Source organism: Castor canadensis, chromosome 15 (genome assembly GCF_047511655.1).
Source record: "Castor canadensis chromosome 15, mCasCan1.hap1v2, whole genome shotgun sequence".
In the NCBI taxonomy this organism is placed as follows: Eukaryota; Metazoa; Chordata; class Mammalia; order Rodentia; family Castoridae; genus Castor; species Castor canadensis.
This window is the reverse complement of record NC_133400.1, coordinates 32,187,364-32,212,542: the sequence shown is the minus strand read 5'-3', so window position 1 is coordinate 32,212,542 and position 25,179 is coordinate 32,187,364.

The window sequence follows — 25,179 nt, the reverse complement described above, 5'->3', positions numbered from 1 at the left end:
CTCTCTCTTAAAGGATAGATTTTCCGCCCTTCCCTTTCCCTCTCTCTCTTTCTACCAGTCAGCATAGGGAAAGCCAACATATTCACTTAGCTGTATTCTTAAATACTGGGAGTGCTTTAATCCTGTTAATCTAAAAAATAATGAATAAACATATCAGGAAAGTTTTTTTTTTAAATCATCAAACTCAGTGAGTAAGTCCTTTAAATAGACCATTTGAAATTATTTACTATTCTTTGCATCCTGCCTAAATTAGTCTCTTGCCAGATGCAAAAACCCTAAGGTATTTTTCTGATAACACTGAGGAAACTAAGTTAAAAATTATTTTAAATAGATCTAATACTGCTAGTGCCATGTATGTGTATCTAAATCATTTACAGAGTTAAAAATGTATACATGCAAACAGCTAGAGTTCTTTTATCTAAGGTACATTGTATCTAATAAGGTCTTTGACATTTCTGATCTTTATGACAAATGCTAAAAATTCTGCCATTTAGTCCTGACATCTGTTTGTCACATAAACGTTGGTTTATCTGATAAGCATTGTTTTATATATGTTTGTGTGTGTGTTTTATAAATATATATAAACACATATATATGTACACACACATATATATGCACACACACACATATATATGATATATAATTGAGCATTAAAACAAGAGCTATTTGAAATTACTGACACTGTCTTTTCCTAACTATTGGAAAATTTAGGGTTTTTAATTGTCAGTACTGTCAATACAATATCACTAACTTATTACTTTACCTAACCAAAATTCAAGGTTCAAACTATAATGCTGCTACTGGGTCCTTTATATGTTAGGTGTCTTTGTGTTCTTCAAGTATATAAGCCCTCTAAAAATAGAGTTATAAAAAGACACTCTACCAAGCTGGTGTCTTAGCCTCTTTTCCAAATCGTAATAAGAGGTTCAGTGATACTATATATAATTAAAAGTAATTAAACTATTATGTTAATTGCTAAACTGTTAGCCATGATTACTTGTCATTACAGTTCTGACCCTTCAGGAGCATTTACAGACAAGCCAATAAAAAATGACTCTGACAAGTGCTTATCTATCGACCAAGACAGACATTCTTAAGTACTGGGGTCGTTTTGTATTTTCCTTGTAAAGCTTTATAACTGTTGCCTGTTGATACTTTTCAACAATTCAAAGGTATCAGCACATCCTCTATGGGGCAGACAATGAGATTAATTAAGCCCATCCTAAGAGCCATTTTTTAAATAAACCTCTTTGTTGCTTAATTTGGCCAAAAATGTTGCATTGGCACTGACTTCTGATCTGTTTGATGTGTTACTTCCTCACCTGGCCCCTAATGTAGAGATTACCCTCAAACAATCAGTTCTTAACTGCACACTATAGTGGAAGTCCAAAAAGAATGCCACCTAAGGGTTAAAAGTACCTAAAGGTATAAACACCTATTTAAAAAAAAATTTTTAAAAACCATAAGATTCTCTATCACTTTTCAAAATGAAAAATTAGATTCCTTATCCTTCCTGCTACACCTGGCAAGGCCCCTTCTGATGCTCCTATCATTGTTCATGTTCGGGTGATGCATCCTAAACCAGATTTATCTCTTTCAGGATAAAAGCCTTTTAGGACCCAAATCATGAGACAACAGGGCTATCAGTCTCTTCAGACAAACAAGATCTCCATCAGCAACCCAGATCTCCACGAGGAATCTTAATTGTACTGGATAATAATTCAGACATCTTGTGTCCAAATGAGCCCCATGGGAAAGAAATAGGAGAAACAATTTCCCCTTGTAGGTAGGGTATGCTGCCTCTTGTCAGCTCCAAGAAGTTTCAGAAGAAAAGGGAACGTCTGCCTTTCAGCAACCTCAAAAAGATTTTTTTTGGGATCTTGTCTCTCAGGGGGAATTTGAGGCAGGCTAAAGTTAGAGAAAGTTATGTACTCATAGGAACTTAATATTGCATTTCAGATTGACCACACCCTGGCTCAGACACTGCCCTCACCTGGCCAGGAACACCCATGCCCTTCCCCCATCATTGATTATTGGATGGGAATCACCAGTGTTCGTCCCTTCCCATAGGTTAACATAAGTTTTAAAAGCACGTGGAGAAGAGAAGCATGCTCTCTCTGCTTCCAGATTCCACCTGTGCCCACCATGCTCCCTTTTGTATTTCCCTTCCCTAACTTTTAATAAACTCCCTTTATACCCACATGTCCTGCCATGGATTCTTTCTGGTGGGAAACAAAGAATCTGGAATTCTTCTGATCACAGGCTGCACAAACTCTGTTAACAGTGGTACATGGCTGTAATCCCAGCACTCAGGAGACAGAGGAAGGAGAATCATGAGTTGAAGGTCAGCCTGGGTTGACCTATCTAGGGAGGACTGAGGTCCTCCCTATCTTAATAATAATAATAATAATTTGGTGGTTGGAATTAAACATAGGGCCTCACACATGCTAAGCACACATTTTACCACTGAGCTACATCCTGGGCCCACCAAAATAATTTTTGAAAGGAAACAATTTTATTAGAAAAAAAATCTTGTAACAAAGAGGAATGATATAATTATGTAACAGGAACAAGTTCACCAACATGTGAACATTTCCAGCACTCTCCCTCTGGAGAGTTCTCTCATTGCTAAGTGGATGCCAAGGTTTTTGTATTATAGAGTCATAAAAAAGATTCTGCAGGAGAGAAGGAAGAAAGGAATAGAGTCTTACTTATTTAATTCCTCTGTGAGCTCTTTTTTGTTTTGTTTTGAGGGAGAATTAAGTAATGAGTCGGGCAAAAAAAATTTTTAATGGCAAGGTAAAGTTGATCTACATCACAAGGAACAAGGAAGAGGACAGGGAGAGGAAAGGAACAGAAAAGCCAAGGGGTTGGAAGTTGAAGAGTTACAGGGAATTTGAGAAGCTCAAGAGCAGCTCTGGGTGTGAAAAAAAAAAAAGGAGGAAGGAAAGGAAGTCGTGTGCCTGTGTATGTGTGTTACCGGGGAAATCAGGACCTCACACATGCTAAGGGCTCTACCACTGAGCTACCCCAGAAAGGAATTTGGTAAGTATTGCTGAGGGGGTTGAAACAGATCCTTTTTAATATGTCTTTAGAAAGGCAGAAATGATTGAAATTCCTTTTTAATTACTTTTGATTGGTAGACTGTATTCTGAGCTGTGGGATTTAGGATCACAGTTACTTTTGTTTTCCCTCTGCTTGAAAATCCTGTGTCTACTGCAAATGGACACTAGTCCAGGGCATTAAAACAAAAACAATCTGAAATGAGATTCACCATTTTTTTTTTCTTCATTGCTTGTGATCAAACCTGGGCTTGGCCCATGCTAAGAGCCCTGCCACTGAACCACATCCCCAGCCCAGTGTCTGATATCTTTAAGTAATCTTTTTTTAATGGGGGGATTGGCAAGGGGCAGCCTTGGGTTTGAACTCAGGGCCTTAAGGTTTCTAGGCAGGTACTCTACAACTTAAGCCATGCCCCCAGTCCTTTTGCTTTTTAGTTAGTTTTCAGATAGGGTTTTACAGGTTTTATCCAGGCTGTATACTTTTACCTATACCTCCCAAATAGCTGAGATTACAGGAGTGTAACACCATGCTGACTATAATCTTGTTTGTTGTAGATTTCAGAGCCACAGGTTGGTAAGAGAATTTACCAAGATGAGAGTAGGAGAAAGCATAGACTTTATTAAGGCATCATTTAAGAGGAAAGAAAATGGCAGGCAGCTAAGCAAAGAAGAACAGTGCTGCTGTGCCTCCATGGAGTTGGGGTTAGGGACAGGCTTTTATAGTTCACTTGGATTTCGCTGATTGGTTGCTTCTTTTTCATGGACCTTGTTGATTGGTTGTTTGTTGTTTTTCTGGGATCATGGTTTGAATTTTACACTCTGGGGAACTTTCTCATGCCTACCCCGCCTTCCTCATTCCCCCTGTGGCTCTTGGTATTTTAATCCCTCCTTGCCTCCTCTACACTGTTTGTTTTCAGGTCTCAATTCTGATGTGTAACTTCTTTGCTGCCACTTAATTCAGGAGATAACCAGCCCCTAAGCATATGATACGTCCTCTCAACTCTGTTGAAAGAATGCAGAATATTCCATCTCAAAATTGCCACTTTGGCACATTATCTTCAACTGAAGCCAGCTGCGAGGCATACAAGACAGACCCTTTATTCTCTCTACTGTTGCTTAAAAGCAGAACGCAAATTTGTAAAAGCATCCCCCACTGCCTGTCTATCAGAAAAGACCTAAACCAAACACCAGAGCCAACTGTAGACCTTTACTAGTCCACAGGAATGTATGAAACAAACCTTAGCAACTGGCCTCATCTTCCGTTCATTTCTCTCCTATGTTTACCTTCCCACAATTTGCCACTCTGAAAATTCAAATTCTTAGCCAGGCACCAGTGGCTCATGCATGTAATCCTAGCTACTCAGGAGGCAGAGGTCAGGAGGATCATAGTTTGAAGCCAGCCTGGGCACATAGTTCCGAGGGACCCTATGAAAAAAACCCTTCACACACACACGAAAAAAAGGGCTGATGGAGTGGCTCAAGGTGTAGGCCCTGAGTTCAAGCCCTAGTACTACAAAAAAAAAAAAAAGCATGGCTGTAATGCCAGCATTTGACAGGCTGAGGCAAGAGAATCATGAGTTCAAGGCCACTCTGGGGTACACAGGGAGACCGTATCTCAAAAAAAAAAAAGAAGAAGAAGAAGAAGAAGAAGAAGAAAGAAAAATGCCAGGCACCTGTGGCTCACTTCTGTAATCCTAGCTACTCAAGAGGCACAGATCAGGAAGATTGCAGTTCAAAGCCATCCTGGGCAAATAGTTTCCTGTGATCTTAAAAATATCCAACATAAAACAGGGCTGACAGAGTGGTTCAAGTGGTAGAGCACCTGCCTAGCAAGTTCAAGGCCCTGAGTTCAAACCCCAGTACCACCAAAAAAAAAAGAAAAAGTTTCAAAGTCCTTTTCCTTTGTTTTGTTGTTTCTGTAAAATTTATTATACTACTGTTAAGTTGCTACATAAACCCAAGTTCTACTCACCCCTTAGAGTTACCCTTTTGCATGTATTCATAAACTATTGTTTTTCTCTTGTTAATCTGTCTTTTATCAATCACATTTTCAGACCCCCACCCAATGAACCTAAGATGGAACAGATGGTTTTTTCCTTCTCATGCAATATTGAAGGGTGTCAGGGGTGGGACAAGAATTCAACTCTCTGTGCAGGAAACTGTTGGCTATGAGCCCCAACAAGAGCCCAGGACAGGTACCCTTTTGTGAGAAGAGCCTGCCCTAATTATTCTCCAGTGCCCCTCCAGCTCAACCTTGACCCTCACACCCTTGCACACCCCAGACCAAGTATATCCTGGCCTGCATCTCTCCACAGGATCATTTTCTCAAGATGAGTTAAAAATACTGGAAGGTGACATGCTGTAACTGAATGCTTTGAGTTTGCCCTTTGGTGATCAGCACAATCAGGAGAAAAGAACATGAAGAAAGTATATCACTGACAGCACACTGAGGATAGCTCTCAAAGCAGTGCCTCCCTGAACAAAGAAAGCAAGGGACTTTTACTGGGGAAACTTACACATATTCATACAGGAAAGACATGGGCACATTTCTGAGCATGCTCAGTTCGAGGTCACATCTTCAAAAAAAATGACCAATGGGAATGCCTCTAGGTGGAGATTTTTATTTCCGGTACTGGGGTTTGAACTCAGGGCCTACACCTTGAGCCATTCCACCATCCCTTTTCTTGTGAAAGGTTTTTTTCAAGATAAGGTCTTGCAAACTATTTGCCCCGGCTAGCTTCGAACCACAGTCCTCCTCATCTCTGCCTCCTGAGTAGCTAGGATTACAGGTGTGAGCCACCAGTGCCTGGCTGAAAATTTATTATTATAATGAGCAAAGTTTGGTCTAGGTCACCTAAAAACAGTGAGTCAGAGTGGCCTGGTGATTTGGGCTGGTTCCATGTAAGTGTTCCTGGAGAATCTTTGTAAAGCAAAAAAAAAACCAACAACTTCAACAGAGTACTGTTAACACAGCTTTCCCCATACCCCCACCCATCCTGCAAACATAGATGATAGTGCCTAGAAATACCTGCCTTGCATCTAACAACCTTCTCATCATTTTTTATTGTCGTTTGTTTTCTGGCAATACTGGGGCTTGAACTGAGGGCCTCACACTTGCTAAGCAGGCACTCTACCACTTGAGCCACTCTACCAGCCCTTTTCTGTGTTGCATTTTTTCAAGATAGGAGCTCAAAAACTATTTCCCAGGGCTGGCTTCGAAACTTGATCCTCCTGATCTCTGCCTCCAAAGTAACTAGAATTACAGACATGAGCCACCGGTGCCCAGAAAACTTTTTTCATCAAAATCAGGGCCTCCTAATAGGTGTGGTGTGTAGGGAGGGGATCAAGGTGAAGGTCTTCTAAGTCAAAGGATGGCCTAGCATCTTGGAAGAATTCTTGTGATTCAGATGCTCCTCTAAATGGGCAAGCTCCACACTCTCTTTGGAAGCTGAAAGAAGAATTGGTCCTTGCCACTTCCGGCTTCTCATGGCCTCAAGTATCAAAAAGAAAATTTTCATGACACTTGTGGAACATGATAAGACAGATTTTATTCAAGGGACAATTGCAACAGGGCTTTGTAATAGGGGAGAGAGAGTGTGCTGGACTCAGACACAAGGAAAAGTGTCAGTATAACCAAGGAGCAGGATGGGAATAGATGAAGAAAAAATCACTTAGAGAAACATAGGGGGTATTCTTTTTTTTTTTTCTTTTTTTATTCATATGTGCATACAATGCTCCCCCCTGCCCCATAGCGGGTATTCTTGCAAGACCAACGCAATAGTATTCTTCCTGGAGGAAGGAAAGGGTGATATCAAGGGTGAGGAACAAAAAATTGGATTAGAAGTTGAAAGTGGAGGATTGGAGGTGTGGCTCAAGTGGTAGAGTATCTGCTTTGTGAACACCTGCTTTGTAAGTGTGGAAGCCCTGAGTTCAAACCCCAGTCCCACCAAAAAAAAAAAAAAAAAAAAAAAGAGAGAGAGAGAGAAAATCCAGAAAAGAAATTGAGAGTGGAGAATGTTTGTTCAACTGGCTCAGGTAAAAGAGCCCGAGATTAGGGCATGAGAGTTTAGGACATTCTGACTATAGGGAAAAGTGTTACTATGCACTATGGGCATGACTCAAGTGCAGAGTACCTGCCTAGCCCTGAGTTCAAACCCCCAGTACTGAAAAAAGAAAGATGTAATGCTTATCTACATGGAAATGTCACAAAGAAATTCCTGTATAGCTGTCTTAAATAAACAAAAATGTCTTTTTTCAAAAATGGAGAACAGGAAGATAAAACAGTTCCTCTCTGGGGGTTGGCACCAGTGGAGGCAGGGGAGGAAGATAAAAGAAAAGGGTGTAGGAGGTGAATATGGGGGAAATACTCATGTATGAAAATGGAAAAATGAGACCCATTGAAACTATTCCAGGAATTGTGGGGGGAGAGGTGATAAAGGAGAATAATGGACAGGGTGAATTCAACTATGATATATTGTAAAAACTTTAGTAAATGTCACAATGTACTCCCAAACAATTTTTTTAAAAATAAGTAAAATAAAAGAAAAAGAGAGAGAGAAACAAACAAACAAAGAAACAGAAGTGTTACCAGAACTCCCAATCATAAAGCCCAACTCTGAGTCTGAACACTCACCTGCATTAAGAGAAAATGAGCTGGGGATAGTGATATATATCTATAATCCCAGCTACTCGGGAAGCAGAGATCAAGAGGATCCTAGTTTCAGCCCAGCTCCAGGATGAAACCAAGGGAGTTAATGATACCCCATGTCAACGAACAAACCAGGTATGGTTTTCTGTCTGTGCCTGTAACCCCAATATGCAGGAGGTGGAGGTAGGAGGATCACGGTCCAGATTGGCACCAGGCAAAGTGTGAGACTCTATCTGAAAAATAACTGAAGCAAAGTAGGGCTGAGGGCCTGGCTCAAGTGGCAGAGTCCCCTACCTAAAAAGTGTGAAACACCCTCAGTTCACACTGAGGCACCCCCAGTACTACAAAAAAAGAAAAAAATGACATTTTATATCTCTATATATAAATATTATAGCATTATATAGTATTTATATGGAAAAATGAATTTAAAGTATTAGCCAAAACTGTAAGTGAGAAATTCTCCATCTGTGTCTGCCTTGCTCATAGCAGTGTTACAACTTATAAAACAGATTAAATGAAAGCCAAGCCAGGAAATGTGCGTGTGTAGATTAGCCATGAGCCCGGGCTACAGGAACTGGAAGATGGACTTTCTCCAGCACCAGGGCTCTCTGGGAGGCCATTTTCACTCCCAGCATGCTATTCCTACACGGATCCTAATTTCCAGTCTCTAGCTCCATCTTTTTTTTTTTTGGAGGTACAGTTTGAACTCAAGGCCTCACACTTGCTATGCAGGTGCTTTACCACTTGAGCCACTCCCCCAGCCCTTCTACCTCCATTTTCACATGATCTTCCTCCTCCATGTCTCTGTCCTTTCTCTTCTGAAGACCCCATTCATTGGATTCAGAGCTCACCCTAAATAACCTCAACTTAAATAGATCTTCAATCCCTTCTCCATATAAATTGGCATACAAGAGAGATAACGTGCACACTCATGTTTATAGTGGCACTGTTCACAACAGCCAAACTATGGAATCAGTAGATGCTCCTCAAATGATGAATGCATGAAGAAAATGTGGTATTGGGCTGGCAGAGTGGTTCAAGTGGTAGAGTGCCTGCCTAGCAAGCATGAGGCCATGAGTTCAAACCCAATACTGTCAGAAAGGAAGGAAGGAAGGAAAGAAGGGAAAGAGAGAAAGAAAGGGTGATGTATGTGTTTCCTATCATTATTTTTATTCTTTATTCATTCATTTATTTTTTGAGATGAAGGTCTTGCTATGTGGACGTGGCTAGGCTCCAACTAGTGAATCTGCAGCCTCAGCCTCTCCAGAGCTGGGCTGACAACCTCATACTACCAAGCTCAGCCTCATTTTTAATCTATCCCATTAGCATGTCAAAGCTACGTGTGTCTAAAACTCAACTTTTATCTTTCCTCTAGTACAACCACTCTGGAAAACAATTTGGAGGCTACTTAAAAAGCTGGACATCAATCTACCATTTGATCCAGCAATACCACTCTTGGGGATATACCCAAAAGACTGTTACTCCAGAGGCACCTGCACATCCATGTTTATTGCAGCACTATTCACAATAGCCAAGTTATGGAAACAGCCAAGATGCCCCAGCACTGACGAATGCATCAAGAAAATGTGGTATCTATACACAATGGAATTTTATGCGGCCATGAAGAAGAATGAAATGTTATCATTCGCTGGTAAATGGATGGAATTGGAGAACATCATTCTGAGTGAGGTTAGCTTGGCCCAAAAGACCAAAAATCATATGTTCTCCCTCATATGTGGACATTAGATCATGGGCAAACACAACAAGGGGATTGGACTATGAGCACATGATAAAAGCGAGAGCACACAAGGGAGGGGTGAGGATAGGTAAGACACCTAAAAAACTAGCTAGCATTTGTTGCCCTTAACGCAGAGAAACTAAAGCAGATACCTTAAAGCAACTGAGGCCAATGGGAAAAGGGGAACAGGTACTAGAGAAAACGTTAGATCAAAAAGAATTTACCTACAAGGTAACACCCACGCACAGGAAATCAATGTGAGTCAATGCCCTGTATAGCTATCCTTATCTCAACCAGCAAAATCCCTTGTTCCTTCCTATTATTGCTTATACTCTCTCTACAACAAAATTAGAGATAAGGGCAAAATAGTTTCTGCTGGGTATTGGGGGGGGAGCGGGAGGGGGTGGAGTGGGTGGTAAGGGAGGGGGTGGGGGCAGGGGGGAGAAATGAACCAAGCCTTGTATGCAGATATGAATAATAAAAGAAAAAAATGACAAAAAAAAAAAAAAAAAGAAGAGGAAGGATTTAAAAAAAAACATGTACTTACTTCTAAATTATTTCCTAGGTCAGGCAATTGCCTCTTAATTGGTAATCATGGATGAATACCAGCCTACTCCTCCCAAATCTATCTTCCTCAATCCCTCCCAAATCTAGCCTCCAAACAGCTACCTAAATTGATTGAAAAAAGTCAAAGTCAATTCAGTTTATTCAGAACCCTTTGAAAATGACAGAACCCAATTCAAACCACTCTTAATAACAGAGGAAGTGTTTACTGGCTCACGTGTATCATTCAGAGGTAGCAGTACCTTCTGGTGTGGCTGAATTCAGATGCCCACATAAGCTTGTCTGCAAGATGTCTTTCCTTTCAACTCTACTCTCTTCTGTGGATTCATTCTCAAGAAGGCCCTCCTCAGTGATGGAAAAATTGCCAACAAAGAGGTTCCACACTTGAATCCTACTATTTATTTGTTCATTTATTCATTTATTTTGCTGTATGATCCCATTTCTTTGAGATTCTAAAAAAGGTAAAACTATAGTGATAGTGTATCAGATTCTTAAGCTGTTTTTGCTGAAAAGCACTGACTCCTTACTTGGGCCCATGAATCAACCAAAAGCTAGAGAAAAGCTTGGCATCCCTCCCTCCATTTTGTATCTCTCTTTGCGCTGAGCCATTCTTTCTGCAGTCACTTTGCAATCACCTTGGGTTCCAGGAAGGACAAGACTGATCAAAGACATCTTTATTTCAAGGGACACAAATACCCCTAAGAAACAGCAGAACCCTTACAGGACAGACCACCCTCCAAATAATCAGGCTGCACCCAGGAGCAGGGGGAATGATCGCCTCATGGGAACCAGATTGCTCCCCTGAAGTGATGACAGTGATAACAACTTCTCCAGAACCCTCTGAGAACCAGGACTGAGATAATCAATCAGGTCACACTTTGACCAGGACTATTTAATTATGCATACCTTTCTTCCCCTGCTCTATTTCAACCTAAAGTTCACATCTGTACCCTGAAGATGGCTGGAGATGGGCTGAAGTCCTTGACTTTGCCTCTTCCCATGCTTTCCCATGTGATAAATCTCCTTTCTCTACCCCCATCACCATTACTGTCTCTTTATTTCACATACAGGGGTAAGTGGACAGACCTGACAAGTGGAATCCCAGGAGTTTGGGTCTGGGACCTAAAAACTCTAATTTCAATAGAAAGTAGATTAATGATTGCCAGAGGATGGTAACTGCAATTCTATTAATCCCAAATAAAGGCAAATATTTATTTCCTAATTGTTTCAGTAAAAAAAGTTCAAAGAGGACAAGAGGACTAGCTCAGGCCATATGCCTGCCCTGAGACCATCACTGCCCAGTGATATGCCCCACTTGGCAAGAATGAGAATGGCATCAGCCCTACCCAACCCTGTAAACTGAGAGTGCCTCAGAAAAAGATTCCCTGAGGGGAAAAGATAGGATTTGTCACCAGAAGACAGAATACTAAGCAGTCAAAAGCAATCGTGCCCTGGCATCATTCTTCTACCTAAAACCCATCAGTGGATTCTGGATTGGGACAGACCCTCAGTCTCCTGGTATAAAAGGCTTTCCTGATCTGATCCTTTTTGCTGTTCCAGCCTCACCTCCTTGTCAGTGCATGATTGCATCTCAGGCTCCTACAACACAGCACACCATGCTTATGTAGCCTTTTCTGTTTATGTTTGTTTGCTTATTTCTGTTTGCAGAGACAGGGCCTTCTTATGTTGCCCAGGCCGCCTCAAACTCTTGCGCTCCTATGATTCTCCTAGCTTAGCCTCCTGGATAGCTGGAACTGCAGGCTGGTACACCACCATGCCTGGCCTCCATGCAGTTTCTTGCATCCAACCTTGGGTCATACACTCCCCTTCTGAAGTACTATCCCGTGTCGCTGGGCATGCAACTCAGCCTATATAGTCTAGCAGCTGCAAGACCCTAAGTTTTTCCAAAAAAAAAAAGCTGGGCACAGTAGCTCACCCCTGAATCCCAGGTATTCAGGAGGCAGAACTATTCAGAAGGCCAGTTTGAGGCCAGCCATGGCAAAAAGTTAGCAAGACCCCATCTTAACCAGTAAGCTAGGCATGGTGGTGTGCACCTGTCAGCCGGGCTGCTTGGGAGGTGTAAGTAGGAGGAATGTTCCAGGTCCACCAGAGGAAAAAGTGTGAAACCCTATTTGAAAAATAATTAAAGTGAGGCCTGAGGTGTGACTCAAGCGTTAGAGCACCTGCTTTGCAAGTGTGAAGCCCTGAGTTCAAACTCCAGTCCCACCAATAATAACAATAATAATAAAAGCAAAAAGGAGGTGTGACTCACACCGTAGAGTACCTGCCTAACAATGGTGAGGCCCTCAATTCAAAACTCCAATACCACCAAAGAAAGAAAGAAAGAAAGGAGAGAAAGACAATCTTCTTCCCCTTAAGTAATTCCTACTTACTCTGGAAAGCTGAACTTGAGTCTTCCCTGGATTGGAACTGCTCTATCCCTGTATTTCAGCCTCTTATTAACACTAAGGAGTGTGGTATAGAGTAATTGCTGAGTGCAGCAATTACTGAACTGAACAATTACTGAATGAATAAATGAATGAGTCAGTACTAGAGAAGGATAGAAATCCAGTATTTATTGAGAGAATGAATTGGCTTAAAAGGGGAAATTTAGCCAGGTGCCAGTGGCTCACGCCTGCAATCCCAGCTACTCAGGAGGCAGAGATCAGGAGTATTGAGGTTCAGACCCAGGCAAATAGTTCATGAGACCCTATCTTGAAAAAAGCCATCACGAAAAAAAGGGCTGGTGGAGTGGCTCAAGGAGTAGGCCCTGAGTTCAAACCCCAGTACCACAAAAAAATAAAAAGGCGGGGGTGGAAATTTGTTGCCTTGTGTATCTGAAAAATCCAGGATAAGAGCTGAAAGTAGGCTGGAGGCATGGCTCGAGCAGTAGAGTGCCTGCCTAGCAAGCATGAACCCCTGAGTTCAAACACTAGTGCCACTAAGGGCTGAAAGTATAAATAAATGGATTGATGGGAGAATGATGGATAGATGACAGGTGGATGATGGGCAGATGGATGGATGGATGGATGGACAGATGAATAAAAGGGCAGATAAGTTAATAAACAAACCCCTCCTCTTTCAGCAATTTGAGGAATAAACTAGAGCACTAATTTTCAGTTCATGGACAGTCTGTGTAGGCCTGTCTTTCCAGAGGTTGGAGCCATATTTGAGATGACATAATCTTGACCACATTCCCAAGCACTTGGAGCATTCCTGAGTCTCAGAGGGAGAGATGAGTGATACCAGGGCCCAGTGAAATAACTAGAATGTCCTTTAAAACCAACTGGGTGCTTTTTCTTGTTAGTGATTAACTTCCTGGCACATGTCAGCATGCCTGCCACAGCTGGAGGTGGGTAAGGAATCCTTTTCTTAACAGCTCTCAGAGGCCTTGCATTTAATTGAGTGAGCATTTTCCTCCATCCCAATAGGAAGCAAAACAAACCACCTAGTTTCTGAACCTCTAAGGACCTACAGCCTCTTTCCTTTGATTTAGTGAGAAGCCCGGTAAGTTCAGCCCTTCAGGAGCTAGAGAAACAAGCTCCACCCTGCCTCACCACCAGCTGAGAACTCTTTCCATGGAGTCCTGAGTGTGAACATTGTGAGAGGCTCCTACCAGGCACAGTCCTGTTTTACAGGGTGAATTTCCATTAGGAGGGAGGAGAAAGGAAAACAGAGGTGTCTACAAAAACTGAAAGCAGTTCCCAGAGGTTGGCCTATCACCTGCAAGCTTTAGAAAAAGGTCCCGAACTTCCTGACCTCCAGCTGCAAGTCCAGGCCTGTTTCCTGGCCCACAGAAAGCTGAGCAGGGCTCCCCGCCAGCTAATGAGGCCCAGGCTCTCCTGCTCCTTTCTTGGAAGAAGTCAGACTCTGCTGAAGTAAAAGGAACCGTCTGTAATTAATTTTCAGGATGAAGTGTTTTACTTCTTGTCCATTATTCCCTCTTTCTTCTTCTCTACCACTGTCACCTATAGTTCACACCACCCAAAAAATATCCTACTGAACCTGAGTGTGGTGGGACACACCTGTTATCCCAACACAGGCAGGAAGATCTCGAGTTTGAGACCAGCCTGGGCCCACAGCAAGACCTTGTCTCAAAAAAACAAAAATCTTGTTCAGCTTCTTAGGTTTTTATGGCCAAAAAGGTTTCTTTCTAGTAGTTTATAGCTTCTCTGTCTCTACCATTCCCTCCCTCTTCCTTCCTAACTCTCTCCCCTCCCCCTTTTCTTCCCTCCCTTCTTTCTCCCTTTTCCCCCTCCTCCACCCACCTCCCACCAAAGTGAAAATTAAAAGGCCCTCAATGCCTCAGCCATCCTACAGGAGTGACTCCAACCTGAGCAGCTGCTTTCCCAGACAAGGAAGAATCCAAAGGAAGAAAAGGAAAATAGTCCCTGCTATACAGCTCAGGCTGTAAAGGAACTCGATTTCAGTTTATTCATGAGAAAGACCATCCTCTTTAAGCAGGACTCTGTAGGAGTCCAGAAACCACATGGTCAGGACTCAAATGTGGGCTTGGCAGCTGAGCATGAAGGTGCACACCTGTAATCTCAGCACTCAGAAGGTTGAGGCAGGAGAATCGTGAATTCAAGGCCAGCCTGGGCTACATAGCAAGATCTGTCTCAAAAAAAAAGAACAAAACACAAAAACAAAAACACAAATCTAGGCTTTGCTCTATCGTGGTTGGCCACACTCGGGCAAGTTGCTAAATTTCTTCACCTATATAATGGGGGGGTGGTTGTGCCAGGTACATTCAATTGTCCCTGGGGAGGTCTCAGCGAAGAATGCCTCACATGAAGGGAAGCTCACTCCTGTTTTCACTCCCATTCCACCCTTCCCTGCCAATCCTCTAATCACAGATCCCCACTCTAGTCTTTCAAACGTGTTGTGTCATCATTTATTTGCAAACATGTCTATTTGATTTCCAGTGAAAACGCTTTTGAGTTGCATTAAAAACAAAACACATTCAGTGGGGAAAAAAAAGAAAGGCTGACAGACACTTAAGTAAACAGCGAATGCCGATAGCTCAGATGCTAGAGGTTCAAATTGACAGACTTTGGATAGGAGAAAACCCGTGACTATTAGCAGAGGAACATTGTCCTGGGGATTTCATTATGAGGAAGGTGAAGCCCTCCTCCTTCCTCCCCACCAGCACTCAGTGCTCCTGTTGCTCACTTAGGCAAGTGATCCTCATCTGATCCTGCTTGTTCCCATAATTCATTAACAGCCCTGCAAGTTAAATATTAAATTATTCATGCAAACAGTGTGCTATGAGCCAAATGCAAAGCCCTCCTGTCAGGGTTGTTGGCTACTCAGCCAGCTGTTGAAACAAAGAAAAGAGTTTAAGAAAGAGACCAAAATCAGACCCACATGCTCCAATGTCATGGCCACAGGGCCTCCAGAGTTCAAGTGAGACAGGTGGGGGTGCTGGACAGTCACAGCCCAGGAGCAGATAGTCTGCCTCCAGGCTTATTCCCTTCCAGAAGCTGTGGGACAGGTCCAAGAGGAGTGAAGATGTCTTCTGTCATCTCTGCAGGATGCTGGAGAAATGGAGTTTCTTTCAGCTTCATCCTTGGCACAGCGCCAAAGCACAAGTCCAGTTGAAGGTCACTCCAGTGTCTGATTCTCACACTGGGGGAATTCTCTCTCTTCCCTTTGTGCACAGCTCCTCAGCATGGTCACAGTTTCATGTTTCATAAACCAAAGATCCCTGGGAGCAGGTAAGGGTCTGCTTTAGAGAAAAGCAGCTCAGCTCAGCTCTTTTGCTCGAGGGCTCCCTCCTCCTGTGGGGTATCCTTGCCATTCACTGCCTCAGTGCCAGGCTCTGGCTTTGGCTCTTCTCCCTCAGGCTGGTCGCCAGGCTTCTGGGACTCTTCTGATACTTCAGTGCCCTTGCTGGAGTGGCAGCCCATCTCAGTGGGATGCAGAGGGCCAGGTGCCCTGGGACTTTCTGAGAGATGGAAGGTCTGTGTGATGGATCCTCAGACAGCAGAGCTAAATAATCCTCCCCCAGAGCACAGTTGAAAACAGAGCTGGTGGTGTTTCTATGGCCACAAGGAGCCCCTGTGGGGTGGGCAGGGCTTGGAGTTCTGTCCTCCCAGCTGACCTGGCTAATTTCTGGCTCTGTGCCCCATTCATTCCATCAGATGAATTCCCTTCTGTTTAGTCTTTAACATCTTTACAGGTTGCCCCACCACCACCTAGTTACCTGTAAACACCAGCCTGTACCTTCACAGGCAAAGAAAGCCTGGTTACTATGCAACAGCTGTGGCCTCCCTTCTTGTTCAGGGTCACACCCAGGCCTGGGACTCACAGACCCCCTGCTTGGAGACAAGTCAAGGTACCCAGAATTACCAGCTCCACCCAGTGTTGAAGAATAGGGAATCCCAAAACCGTGAACTCCCAGGGTTACACAAACATGTAAGTAATTGAGAGAACTAACAGACACTGGGTGGTACTCCGTGCCAAGTGCAGTTCATACTCACTCAACCCTGAGAGATAGGTTGCATTATTTATTTAATCCTCATTTCACAGATGGAGATATTGAGGCACACAGAGACTGAGTAATTTATCTAAGGCAGATGCTAACAGGCAGGGAATATCAGAGCTGGGATTTGAATCCCTGGCTTCCACTCTTTTTTTCACTTTTTTTGTTTTGTTTTCTCACCTTGTAGGCCAGACTGGCCTGGGATCCTCCTCTTAGAGTGCTGGGATTACGAGCATTCAGTTTGGCTTCTGTCTTTACCACTGGGCTAATCTTACCTATTTTAAAGACCCCATCAAACCATCCTCACACCCCATCATGGGTGCTTTCTGCTGGGTGGGCTGTCCTTGGGTAGTTTGTGGTGATGATGGGGAAAGAACCTAGGACCTCATGCATGCTAGGCAAGCCCTCTACTGCAAGCTAGACCCCCTGCTTGTCATTTCACTTTTAATCTGAGACACTCAGTTAAATGTTTTCAAGTCTGAGTGTTTCCTGATGCAAATGCTTCCTGGGTAAAACCTGGTATGCAATGGAACTGGAGTTACAAAGTTTGAGGCTTTATATTCTACCCTTGTTTTATTTTCTGATTGCTTTGCTTTCCTTTTCCTAACTCTATCAAGAGCCTGATAATCCTGATCCAACTACTAGGCAGCTGGAAGGACCATCAAGCCAGTCTGTGAAGTGGCTTTTCAGAGCTGCACAAACTCTCCTGTGGTTCTTTCTGACTTCCCTGTGCATGCACACACGCACACAGCAATCAAGGGTGACCTCAACTCTGGTTCACTTATGGAGGGTGGGGAAATGCCACCCTTGGATACCCTCATAGTTACTTCTCACAATTACACAGCCCCATGAGGAAGTTTAATTAATCCCTCTTTAGAGTCAAAATCATCAAGCACAGAGCGGTTAGGTCAGTTGTTCCAGGTTCAAGGTCATGAACTTGGTAAGCAGCGAGGCTCAGGATGCAAACCCAGGAGCTGCTGCCTGCAAAGCCCGTGATGGCCCCACTCCAAGCCCTGGTCTGCTTCTAGTTAAAACCACCCTCCTCCCTGCACCTGGGCACTCAGTGATCTGTAAGAATGTGGTAAAACTCCCCTGTAAATCACCTTCCTTTGAGCCAGCTTTTTGTCAAATGGGCTTGGCAGAGTGACAGTTAGGAAGACATTATGATGCCATTTGTTTACATTTGCCATATAAATGCCAAAGTACACTTTGGGAGTGTCAGGGTGGAAGAGGGAGGTTCCATTTACCTCCAATTCAGAGGTCCTAATTAATGCAAACCTTTACGTGGAAATTGAGATCGTAAGCCAGCAACCCTCTGGTGAAGTCCTCATATTAATTATGCTGAACTCAAGTGAGCCCAAGAGACAAGCAGCAGGACCCCCGCCCCCGAGCCAGGTGAGAAACGAAATGCTGAGATTGGGCTTGGATCTGTTTAGAGGCTCGGTCAGCAGGAACAGATGAGGGCCCTTTGCCAAGTGAACAGGGTGAAATCTTGGCTGTCTGATTACTCAGGACTGATTATATAATCTGTGGGGCCCAAAGTAAAATAAAAAATGTGAGCTCCTTTTTCAAAAATTCTTGAGAACTAGACCATAATAGTAGACTTTTAAATGAAGAAGAGAGCCGCAGGTGACCTCTTGCTCAACTTCTAGAAATGGATTTGCCTCTGATGAGGAGTGTTATTACAGATCCACTCACTGACTCCGGTCAGGGGACCCTGCCCTGGGAATAGAACTCGGCCAAAAGACAATAAAAGAGACATGAGATGGGCCATCTAAAGGTGGAGGAGACCTCAGTAGGACACATTCAAAATATTTCCGGCTTTAAACTACTTCCTTGCATATTACACTGTTAACCCAAAACTCTTGACTGATGGATCCCCAAAATGAAGGAGTTTACTCAGATAAAGAACCGAGTCCCGGAAAAAGTTTCCACAAACTACTAGTAGCAAGGCTAGACTGCAGTTGGAAAAATGTACACCGAACTGAAATTTGGAAAAGAAGGCATAAAAGGAAGCTACATTAGCTATAGGTAAGAGGAGCAGGATTACACAAAACAGAGAATGTTTTGTGATAGATGGGCAGGCCATAAAAAATAATTATGGCTTCTGGATTGGTTGAGGTTAACAGTAGGGAAAGGTGATACATAAACAGGGTGTTGTGGCCCTGGTGGTTGGGTGTAATGACTTATAACTCAAGGTTTCCACATAAACAATTTTTTGTTGGTTTTATCCACAGTAGCTGTTGACTGATTAACTTCCCTTATCTCTTCTCTCCTTTACCCTCTGGCCTTTGTAATTAAGACATATCAGAAATTTTTTATTATTATTACCTTCAATACACACACACATCAACATAAAAATATACAAAAACTGACTGGAAAAAATTCTTGCCAATACCATACGTTGGTAAGGCTGTAGAGCAACTGGAACACTGTTGTGTTGTGGTGGGATGGAAAGTGGTATGGCCATTCAGGAAAACACTTTGGTCATTTCTTAGAAACTTAACCACACAGTCTAGGGAAGTAGCTCAGTGGCAGGGTGTTTGCCTTTTATATGCAAAGCCATGGTTTTGATCTCCAGCACTGCAAGGAAAAAGAAAATTAAACACACACTTACCATAGAGTATTTACCTGGATTGGTTGGCTGAGGCGGCCATAACACAATGCTACAAATGAGTAGCATACACAGGGACATTTGTTTTCTCACAGCTCTGGAAGCTAAAAGTCTAGGCCCTATCAAGTTCAGTTTCTGGTGAGGGCTCTTTCCTGGGCATGTAGATGGAGTCAGCTGGTCACTGTGTCCTCACATGGCTTTTTCCTTGGTGCTTTTGGAAATAGAGAATTCTGGTATCACTTCCTTTTTTTTTTTTTTTTTTTTGAGAGAGGGTCTCACTATGTAGTCGAGGCTAGCCTCAAACTCAAAATCCTCCTGCCTCATCCTCCAGAGTGCTGTGATTACAAGCATGTGCTACCAAGCCTGGCTTTCTTCTTCTTAAAAAGACTCCAGTTTCAGGGGCAGAGGGTGTAGCGCAGTGGTACAGCACTTGCCTAGCATGTATGAAGCCCTGGGTTCAACCCCCAACACTGAAGAAAACAAATAAACAAAGGCACCTGTCCTAACAGATCAGATCAGAAATAAAGGCCCTGTCTCCAATTCTAGTCATGTTGGTAACTGGGGTTTCAAGGTATAAATTTGAGAAAGGGACAGAATTCAGTCCATAATATTACCCGAAGGAAATGAAAGCCTATACCCAAATAAAATCCTGTATACAAGCTTGGCATTGTGGTACACACCTGTAATCCCAGCACTTAGGAGGCTGAGATTGGAGGGTTGAGAGTTCTAGGCCAGTGTAGGATACCTAGCCAGACCCTATCTAAAAAGAACAAAACAAACAATAAACCTGTACACAAATATTTAGAGTGCTTCCATAAACAATCAAAAGCTGGAACAGTGCTGGGTATGTAGCTCAGTGGTAGAGTATGTTGGAATTAATAACCCTCCAGTGCCGAAAACAGACTCACAAGAGACAGAAAATCTTGACAAGGCAATTTCTCTTGATCAAGAGGGTGCAAGCATGTGCTCACTCCGCTAAGCAAACACGCAAGCACAAAATGGCTGACAGTGGCTCCTCCTTATATCCCTGACGCAGTCGTACCTGCCCCTCACCTGGGCTTTGTCCAGGTCAGAGGTTCACAATCTCCCTTGATTGACTAAAAGGCTTAGGGGATGGGTTAGGGCATATAGTTTGACAGGCAATGGAGGCCAGAAGAAGAAGCAAGGATCCTTTAAACATGAAAGTCACCTAAGATGATGACCTGAGGAATTTTTAAGTAATCTAAGAGAACAAATACTTTGATAGAAAAGATCATTTTTCTTACAAGTACATGCTTAGTATTTACAAAAAAGAAAAACAACAAAACGAGAAAAAAGCTGGTAAACTATGGTGCATTTATAGGATAAAATATTACTCCATAATAAAAAAATGGAAAAATATATATCTATATTGGCTTTTGTCAGTATTGGGGTTTGAAATCAAGGCTTTGTGCTTGCAAGGCAGGTGCTCTACCACTTGAGCCATACCTCCAGCCTGAAGGAATGAAATATTGACAAACACAAGAAGTTAGATGAATTCCCAAAGCATTATGTTATGCAAAAAAAAGTCAGTTTCAGAAGGTTACCTACTCTTTGATTCCATTTCTATGATATTCTCAGAAAGATACAACTACAAAGTGATAGCATGAGGGAGTTTCGGGGTAATGAAAGTATTTTGCACCCTAACTATAGCAAAGTTACCAAACCTGCATGTGTTACACTTCATACACCTATATACCCCAAAAATCCAGTTTATTGTACAATAAAGACATTTAAAGAAATTCTGACAGGGCACTGGAAGCTCAGGTCTGTAATCCTAGCTACTTGGGAGGCTGAGGTTGGGAGAATCCAGGTTCAAGGCCAGCTCAAGACCTCTTCTCCAAAAATACCTAGAGCACAATGAGCTGGAGGTTCGGCTTGAGTGATAGAGCTCCTACTGTGCAAGTGCAAAGCCCTGAGTTCAAGCCTCAGTCCCACCAGAAAGAAAGGAACTTTAAAGATCATCCAAACCAAAAACAAATAAAACAATTTGTCAGGGATCTAGGGGCTTATTTGCCACCTAGCACTCACCTTCCTTTAAAATCCTCTTATCGGGTGAGAGGTAATCCTACCTACTTAGGAAGCATTGACAGGAGGCAGAAATCAGGAGGATCAAGGTTCAAAGCCAGCAGAGGCACACAATCTGAGAGAAAAAATTCATCCCAAGAAAGGGCTGGTGGAATGGCTCAAGGTGTAAGCCCTGACTTCAGACCCAAGTACTGGGACAAAAAAAATCCTTTATTTCCTGCTTCTCACTTACTCACTTTTACTTTTTCTTAATTTAAAAAAATGATTTAAATTTTTTGTTGTTGTTGCAGTGCTGGACATTGATTCATACCTGTGCATGTCAGGCAAGTGCTCTCCCACTGAGGTACACATCCAGCCACTACCTCTACTTTAACTCCACATTTCTTTAGCTCAGCTGCATCACACAAGGCTCCATATTAGGACTGTGCAGTTCACAGAATGCTAACTTATCACAATGAAGGAAACCTGGGCCTGGAGGCAGAGGGGCCTCGTGCTAGAGTGGCCAATCCAAGGCACTCCCAGAAGAGAAACCAACGGGTGTAAGTGTTCCAACCTCACTCTCCTTTGTCCCTCTGCTCTCTTCCAGGGCTTCCACTAGCCAAACCCAACTTGAAGCTACTGGGCATAGAAGCCTTTGCCCATTTAACTCAGCCTCTAGGACACAGAACAGAAAAACCAGAGCTGCAGAGGGAAACAAGACATCTAGCATAATCTACATGAATCCTGATCTCAATGAGTAGAGAAGGTTCTGGGGCTGGGGGTGTGACAAGAGGCAGAGCAACTGCCTAGCATGCAGGAGGCCCTGGGTTCAAACACCAGCACTGCAAGAAAATTAAAAATAAAAAAAAAAAAATAATAAAAGCATGGGGTCCATTGGGGAGACACAACCTTGCAGCCAATCATATTCGTGACAGAATACAGTAGGTGCTTTAACATGGAGAAAAAGTCACACTGAAAATAGGAGACAGGGAAAGGTTTCCCAGAGCAGGCACCTAGGATGGGCAGGATATTAGTTTATAAAGAGAAGGACATTAGAACCAAAATGAACACACACAGATCCCTCCCCAGGGTTCAATTTACTTCACCAGTCATTTATGGCAAGGCTGCTAATGGTAACTGTTGGAGGCACCAGTTTCAGCTGAAAGGAGCCTGGAGTTGAATGCCAATTCTGAAGAGTACCTGCTGCGTGGCCTTTAGCATGCTGCCTAGCATCTCTGACTCAGTTTTCTAGTGGTTAAAGTGTGCTAATAATGATCATTTCCTGGGAGTTTTGGGAAGAGTCCAGGAGGGCATCAGAATTGCTGCTACTGTACCCCCAGCATCTGAGAGAGTTCACAGATTCGATCCTGGGCCAGAGGGTGGCTGCCGTTCATGGCCCCCAAAGCCAAGTGGCCATTCAGTCCACAGGGCCAGACTCACAGGACCAAGTATCCTTTCTGGGTGAGCACTGGGTCCCTTTTCTCTTAGTTACTTTGGCATTCCTGCCTCCTTTCTTCTCTGAATCTTTCTCTCCCAGGTCTCAATGTCACCCTGCCCCAGCCCATTGTGCCCTCATTTCTAGCTCCATCCATTTTGGATAATAGAGAACTCTCACCTTTTTAAATGGATCATCACTCTACAAGGTAAATGCACCCTTTCCTGCCAAAAATAGGTCACATTGTTAGGACCCGGAATCCTATTCCCCCGAGAGACAGAGAGCCAGGCGTGAATGCAATCAACAAAGCAGAGTTTATTGGACTGGCTAGCCAGGGTCGAGCTCCCACACGGACACGCAGGACCGGTTAGGAAAGCAAGACCCTGAGCCTCTTAGGGGGAAATCTTATATAGACTGCAGTGGCGTGCATATTTTTGTTATCAACATTAGACAAGCAGGCAGAGCACATCCTGCACGTACTTCACATCTTGCTCGTACCTCACATCTTGCTCGTATCTCACATCTTGCTCGTATCTCACATCTTGCATTCCTCACATTCTATATGCCCTAACTGAGCCCTGCCTCATTGCTTATCTTATCTACATGGGATGTTTGGTACTGGTTTCTCCAACAAGGGGGTTGGGGCCCGCTGAGACCTCATATTCCTTTCATTCCCCCCTTTCTTATGGCCTAAATTGAGGAATCATCCTCGAGAGGATGAAGAGCCTGATATTGTTGGCGGAGGACCAGAAGTTGGATAGTATTAATTCGACTTTTGACAAAAGTCATAAGTCGGTTTAGAATCCAGGGTCCTATGGTAACAAGCAGTAGGATGATTATTATTGGCCCTGCCAGTGCAGATAAAAGGGTAGCCAACCATGGGGACTGGTTAAACCAAGACTCGAACCAGCTTTCCCCTGCCTCTTTTTCTCGTTTTCTTTGTTCCAGGCTCTTTCGGAGTTTAGACATGGAGTCACGAACAACTCCGGTATGGTCAGCGTAAAAACAACATTCTTCCCCTAGAGCAACACATAGTCCCCCTTTTTGGAGGAACAACAAGTCCAGACCTCGTCGGTTTTGAAGTACTACCTCAGACAGAGAAGTGAGGGATTTTTCTAGGTGGCTAATGGAGGTTTCTATTCTCTCTATATCTTCGTCTATGGCTGCGCGCAGCGAAGACATCCCTTTATGTTGAGTAGCCAGGGAGGCTATGCCGGTCCCTGCCCCAGCCACCCCTAGGCTAAGTAGGGTAGCAATGGTTAGTGTAGAAATAGGCTCTCTCTTCTTTCTCTCACCTGTTCCTATATTCCAGTATGAATATAGACTTTCCTCCGAATGATAGAGGATGCGGGGCAGCACAACCACTATAACACAGAATTCTTTAGAGCTGTTAAACACCTTAGTTGATAGGCATGGGGTGAGTCCGGACCGCGAGCATAGCCACCACCCATTGTCCTTTGGAATTACCCATTTGATAGCATTTCCCCAGGTAGAACTGGCGTTAATAACAGTACATAAGTCCCGTCTGTTCTTTGGCACTTTTCCTAAGCAGGTTCCTTGGCCGTTTACCTGTTGTATGGTCAGACCTCTCTTACGGTCTCCCCAGGAACATTGAGTAGGGTTTTCCTCAGATGAGGTATCGTGAGTGGTGTTTAGCCCTATTGCCTCATAGAATGGGGGCCTCACATCATAACATAACCAACAGGAGTTAGTCATGTTAGGGTTGGTGTGGTTTAACGTCAGGAAGGCAGCACCCACTAGCTCCCAGAGGGGGTCTTTAGATGCGGTCATGAGACTGGGCCTCACCAGGGGAGGGCTGGTTTCTGATGGTCTTGGAGTTGTAACATTAGCCCGAGCTATGGTTGAGGGAAGGTGGTGAGTTGTGGAAGGTTGGGGAGATGGCTTTACATTGGGCGGCCTAAGTACCTTATTGGGGCCTACTGCTGTGGACGGTGGCCCTATGGGCTCAATTTTTAATCTGACCACTATGGTCGAGCCAGCATGTCCACCATATTTATAAAATACAAGTCCCCATACCTTACCTTGTATCCACCCAGGGGTGTCCTTCTTGCCAGTTTCAGTGAAAGTGACCTTGATTCTATCTAGATCCGTGGGCTGGCATTTATGGGTGGGTATTGGAATTCTGTGCCCCCTTAATATCCCATTTACAAAGGCAAATTTGACTAGGTCTGATTTTGATATCCCCCATTTCCATTCACTATCATTGGATGTGACACATGCCCATGACCTACAGAAGGAGTATTGTATCCCCCCACATTCCTGGTTCTTTTTGTGGCCGGGGCAGGCATAAAACCCATAACGTCGGGCTGACTCCGGGGCAGTAGACTTGTAGGCAGGATTGATGTCTCTGAAGCAGAACTGAAGCTCCGGCCACCAAATTCCTATGGGGGCAGTGCGAGTAGTCTCGTTGAGGGTGGTATGAGTCTCCCCATCGGTGAGTATCCAGGTTTGCTTATAGGGCTGGTGAGGGTTGGTTTCTGCGAGGCTCCCGCTCTGGGCATTGAGCAAGATCAGAGCGATCAGCCACCCCATCCGTGGCTGCTCCTGAAGGCTCTGCATGTTCCCGGGGCCACAAAAGCTTTAGCTTT